This window comes from Dermacentor albipictus, unplaced genomic scaffold (genome assembly GCF_038994185.2).
Source record: "Dermacentor albipictus isolate Rhodes 1998 colony unplaced genomic scaffold, USDA_Dalb.pri_finalv2 scaffold_26, whole genome shotgun sequence".
Classification (NCBI taxonomy): Eukaryota; Metazoa; Arthropoda; class Arachnida; order Ixodida; family Ixodidae; genus Dermacentor; species Dermacentor albipictus.
Window position 1 is genome coordinate 3,680,171 of NW_027225580.1, and position 6,049 is coordinate 3,686,219.

The 6,049-nt window shown below is 45.0% G+C and overlaps 1 long non-coding RNA gene across 1 annotated transcript; it reads left to right on the forward strand.

Annotated features, from left to right (window-relative positions):
• Nucleotides 1-1,523: 1,523 nt before the first annotated feature.
• Nucleotides 1,524-2,724, forward strand: LOC139052537 (uncharacterized). Its single transcript, XR_011509955.1, has 3 exons — nucleotides 1,524-1,683; nucleotides 1,762-1,903; nucleotides 2,619-2,724. It is a non-coding gene; the product is annotated as an uncharacterized lncRNA (long non-coding RNA).
• The last annotated feature ends 3,325 nt before the right edge of the window (nucleotides 2,725-6,049 follow it).

Here is a 6,049-nt window from a genome sequence, read left to right on the forward strand (position 1 = left end):
CTCCCAATCTCTGTAGCAGGCTATTTGCGCTCGAGCGTTGTTAGCTGTTCTGCATTGGGCTGAAAATACGTGTTTTCATGTTTTCAATGTGTATGGAGTCGTTACCGTAGAAATTTCCTTGTTTCTTAGCATTTATAACAGTGCTTCCTTAAAAAATAAACAAATAAAATAAAATACGCATTGCATGAACGAACGCAGCCTCTCCATTACATAGCTTTGCAGGCTCCAATCATGCTTATACGAAGGAACGTAGCGTCTACATTCAATAGCTTTGAAGCCTCCAGTATTGCTTACCTTCTGTCTGTCACTCTACGTATTGCAGGAATCTCCACCATTTCCTCAAAATACATTGCACAGCCAAAGGAAATCACGCATACTCAAGGGCGAAATTCCAAGGTTCAGAAGACGATTGGAAGGCTTCAAAGACAGCAGGTGAAGACCTCCAACACACAGTGCTTAATTGCAGCTCTTTAATGACGGACACACTGGCTTACAGATTCGAGGTGAAGATGTTGGTGCGTGCTCAATTATTTTTGCAGCCATTTTATTTCGGCACGCTACCATACACATAATTTTTCTGCCCTAATTCACCTTCCTTCGCAGAAGTACAAGAAAAACGTCATTTTTTTTCCTTCTAAAACAATCCCATTTTCAGCAAATTAATTACTGTTGTGCATTTGCATTTTTCTTTTTCATTATCTGGATAGTTGCAACACGTCTTCTATGTGTTTTGCTTGTGCAAAATTATTGCCATCACAACATTAATTTTCAACTATTCACCATTATACCGGTGTCACACGAACACTTGCGATTGCGAACAAGTCCGATCCGGATTGAAATTCGCGACTGATATTGGCGCCATCGCGCAGCTTGCGCAAAAGAACCAATCGTGACTGAGAAATTCAAATCGGAATTGGCTTGATCGCGTTTAAAAGTGCGCCGTGTGACACCCGTATTACTTGCATTTCGCTGTTTCTTCCCGTTTTCATATCTTCCTCTTACAATCGTGCTGCAATAAATTGTTGCCCGCTATTTTCGTGTTCTTGACTGTGCTGCAAGCTCACTTATATTTAAGATACACGGCACAATTATTTACAATACACCTTTTGGCGTGAGTTACTAGACGTACAATATCATAGGCGATAAAGTTCTGCTTCCTCAACAGTTGGCACGATTGGTGCGCTAAGTTACAGCTTCAAACAGCAAATATGAATTTAAATGAAACTAACATGAGTGAAACACCTTTGTGCTCTCGTCGTCACAACACATAAACAGCAGCACGAGCGCCTGCATGAAATCACGCGATTTAAGCAAAGGTATGGGTCACAAAAAAAAAATACAACAATCGAAACTCTAACTGACGCCTCGGAGATTCGGCAGCGTACGCGACCATCTTGGAGGCTGGTGCGTTTCGCCGATTCCGCTGGGTGGGCTGAGAGCCAAAGTCGGCTAGTGTTCCTGTATATGCTCCCGCAGGGAGCAGAGTTGCGCATACCTTTTCCGGCGCCGCTCGCACCGCTATTCGCCAAGCGCCATCACGTGGTGCAAAATGACGTTAAATGATCAACTTCGCGCTCCGAAGCCAACTTTACGGAAACGGCGCCGACTCGTCTGTCAGTGCCACCGAAATTGCAATCAGCGGACCATCGAGCGTGCGTAGCAACGATAGGCTCCGGGTTGCAGGTACGGTATTCGAGGATATTAAGTTAATGGCTTTGGTGAAGTGCTACGAAGCAGATCATTTTGACACTTGTATTCTAGCATGACGGGTTGCAGCGCAACAAACTGCGCAAATCGCACAGAAGATGGCAAAGCTTTTTACGCGGTGCCGTGCGGACGGACGAGACCGGCCGGCTCCGAAAGGGACCGGGATATGCGAGGTCCATTCACATTGTTTACAGAGGTGAGTTCGGCTTGTTTACACTAAAGTGGCATTTACCTCGAGTAACACTCGTGTACACGCTGAAATGCGTACGCCTGGCATGAGAGGTTGTTCACTTGTGCAATTTTTGGTGTATATGTGCACACGCGACACAGACGCGGTACTAAGGGAGGACAGCACGTCTGTGTGGCGCTGCACATATACGCCAAGAATGTTAACTTACCAACTCTCTCAATTCGCTTTGTTACTTGTACAATTGTTCTGACTATGCGGCTCCAGAAAAGTGTGTCCAGAACAGAGTAACTGCCAGCAGGTGCAATTTGCCCGCTGCACCCTGGCTTTTCACTGCACCGTTTTTTTTTAATTTTTATTTCGGCGTTGTGATTTTTCATGTAAAGTCGATTGATGTGCTGGTGTTCATTGTTTTGTAGTAAGCGAAGACACCATGCGCTCCTGCTTATGAGACAGCTACGATAGCTTCAGCATTTACCGCCCGCAATATGTCGCTTGGTCGGTCAGCCTTAGTCGACGTGAGGAATGTGAAATTATTTTTGTACGTTTAATAAGCGCTGTGTTATAGTAAATTAACCTGAGTAGTAGGAAGAGATAAAGAACAATGTGCTGTCATATTACAGTCTAAAATGTGTCAATAATTACTTTGCCAGTTTGTCATCTTATGTGTTTAGTCCAATAAAAATAACATGTTGTTACTCTTAATAACTTGTTGCCTTTCCAGTGGCTTTGAATTTTCCCCCCCAAGGCTCCAAGAAGCAGCACTCATCCGCTGCTACCACCAGCCATTGCTCGTCCATTCCTTTGTACGAAATAAATTTGATCTAGAAGCACATGCCTCTTCAATCTTTTTCCATTTGCAGATTCACTGCTACGAAGCAGCTGTTAAGTTCGCGGTATGAATCGTAAAAATAAGCTTTGCATAAGATGTGCGCATGTGAACATTTGAAATGCGTTTACATTTACGCGCCTGCATCGCATATCTAGAAAACGTGCAGCTGCTGTGAACTACGTTTAGTGATGAATGACGGTCAACGGTCACTCACATAATTGCAGGCACGATAGTTCTGTTGGCGGCATTGATTATTCGTCTCGTTCCGGCAGCCAAAATGTGCTCACATAATTGTCTACCACACGTGTGTGAAGTTTTCTTTAAACGCCCTCCAAAACTTTTCTTGTCTTCCACCTCCACGAGAAAACTTCATATACGTGCTGAAAAACATTGCACCGCTTTTTATTGCAAGGTAATGCGCGTTAGCACGCGAACTTTTGAGCTGTGCGAGCCATGGGCATAGTCAGGATTTTATTTCGATGGATCTAGGGGGGTCCTATTGTTTATATGTACATTCGTGCGTGTGTTTGTATATGTGCGTGTATATATGCACACAAATTAAAATTTGGGGGGCGGGGGGAGGGGGGGGGGGTTGGTGCCTCTCCGTCTACGCCAATCGTTTGAGCTTGGCCTGCATTAAAAAGTGTAATCTTGCTCAGCGCTTGCGTACAGTTGCCGCGTGTAGCTCGCTACCAGTAGACAAAAAAGCAAATGGAACACCGCGCGGCACTTGCCTCCTGCGCGCGCGAGGAGTGGCTTCACTGCAGAGCTGGATCATAAACCGGATCTATGCGCAACTCTGCTCCCTGCGGGCGCATATACAGGAACACTAAAGTCGGCTGGAGTTACTGTATATCCTTTGGTGGCATATACAGTAACTCTAAAGCCGGCCGCAGGCGCCTATTGGAGTGTCCGCTCTTGTCGTATACTACGTTACTCTATGGTTCTACATTATTCGCGTCGCGCACATATGCCAAGCATATGCAATCAAATTACACAAGGTTCGGTCACAGACAGTGGATGGAACCATCGATAACAGTCCAGAAACTTCCCACACATGCAAGCACATCCTGCGCTGTGCGATAACATTTGTTAGGCGGTGAAACATGTCGCCCGATGAAGACAAGTACACGTGTCAATATTGATGATATTTACGATATTTTCGAGGATGCTGAGGCTTCTGTTATGTGTTTGCAAGAAACTCATTTGAAAGGTTCCCATAAACAACCTCTGCGTCGATGTAGCATCTTTCGCAAAGATATGAAACGGACTTCAGTTGCATACGCTGGAGTCTTTACAGTGGTTGCTCAAGGAGACCCAGTGCGCAAAACGAAGCTTTAAACCAATTTAGAAGCTGTTGCGGTAAAGGTTCAGATAGACAAAATGACACTATATGTTACCTGTACTTATCACCAGGTATGAATATCACAGGAAACGAGATAGAAAATCTCGTAAAGGAGCTTCCAGACCCTTTCCTTTTATTGGGTGATTTTGGTGCCCATAACAACATGTGGGGCAGTAGCCACAGCGACGCGTGGGGGAAAATGGTAGACAATTTTTTGGACAACTGCAATGTGTACCTTTTTAATGACGGAAAGCCAACATTTTTTATTGCAAGAACACAATCTACTAGAGTTGACATCTCCTGCGACACGCCGTCACTTGCTATGTTTTTTTTCCTTGCATCTTAACGGAAAACCCACGTGGCAGTGACCACTACCCTCTAGTACTTAAACCGATTGACGCGCCTCCAACAATGCCAGTACAAAGACAGAAATGGAAGCTGGGCAAAGGAGACTGGTCTCTTTTTTTTTTCGAAAGCTATGAAGTAGAGATCGATTGACAGTGTCATCACACATTCGATATTGACGGCTTATGTCATGCGATAACGAAACAAATTTTAGAAGCAGCTGAAAACTTCATACCACTGTCACAAGGGAGGCTTCCACGTAGCCCACAACCGTGGTAGAATGACGCATTTGATAAAGCTCGTAGGAACCAAAATTTATGTGGTCTGAGCTGAAAAGATACCCAACGTTCGAAAATATATTATTATTTAACCAAAAGCGCAGTGAGGTTAGGAGGGAACAACAGATAGCAAAGAAGAACATCATGTGTGAAATATGCACCGCTCGATAGTCGCACAACAGGTAAATTAGTCTGGGAAAAAGTGAGAAAAATTGATGGCATTCATACAGAATACGCAGGGGTTTCAGTCTATTGTAGTAAGTGTGGGGGTTTGCTCGATTTGCAACACATGCTGTGGCGCTGCTTGGCGTTGGCCGGTGGTGGTTCTCGAGGTGAACAGTGGTGGCAGCGGATGCTGCACAGTGAAGTGCTGGCGGACCAACTCAGGGCTGTCCAGAGGGCCCGTTTGATGGCAGAGGGGCTCGGCCTCTCTGTACCGACGTGGGAGCGGCCCGCATCAGTCGCAGACTGATCCCTCAGGACCTAAATAAACTTCTCCATACCATACCATACAGAATATGCACTCCCCATATTTGACTCCCCATACTTGGCGACCACTTTGCTGGAATTTCGAATCACGCTCACTACACTCCTGAGTTTCTTAAGACAAAGTCTACTGCAGAAAAGAAAAGCTTCGAATATAACTTAATAGTGCTGAGCCGTTTAACCGGCCTTTTTAAAAAACTGCTCTTCGGTGCGTTCAGATTAGGAAAGAGCCATTCAGCAGGTTCGGACAACATACACTATGAAATGCTGCGACCCCTACAAGCGAACACATACGGCACAATCCTACACCTCTTCAAGAGGTTGTGGACGGAAGGCTATTTTCCAAAAGCATTGAAGGCGGCGATAATTACACCACTTCTAAAACATGGACAGGAACGCTCTGACCCTAGCAGTTATCTTCCATTTGCTTTAACCAGCTGTTTAGGAAAGACATTTGGAAGAATGGTTAACAAACAGCTTGCGCATCTCTTGGAAAGTAACAGGTTACTTAATCGGTACCAGTGTGGCTTTAGAGCCAATCGCAGTACAATCAACCAATAAGTCAGGTTAGAAACGAGGATCCGTGAATCTTTCGTCCAAAGGCAACATGGCACCTTTGTTTTCTTTCAATTATAGAAAGCATATTGTCATGAAGAGTGACGTATGAAGAACACAGTAGCAGTACTGTGAAAGACGAAACTAACTTTTATAGGGCGAACCAGTGCCCACAAACACAGGCTACAGTTAAAGAACGGCGAACACAGTCGCAGCGATCTTCAAAATCTGATCAGCCGGTCAAGGGCGTCAGCTTTTATACATCAGTCGTCGAATGTTCCAGAGTAATCACTGGGACCCGCGTGCCTTACACA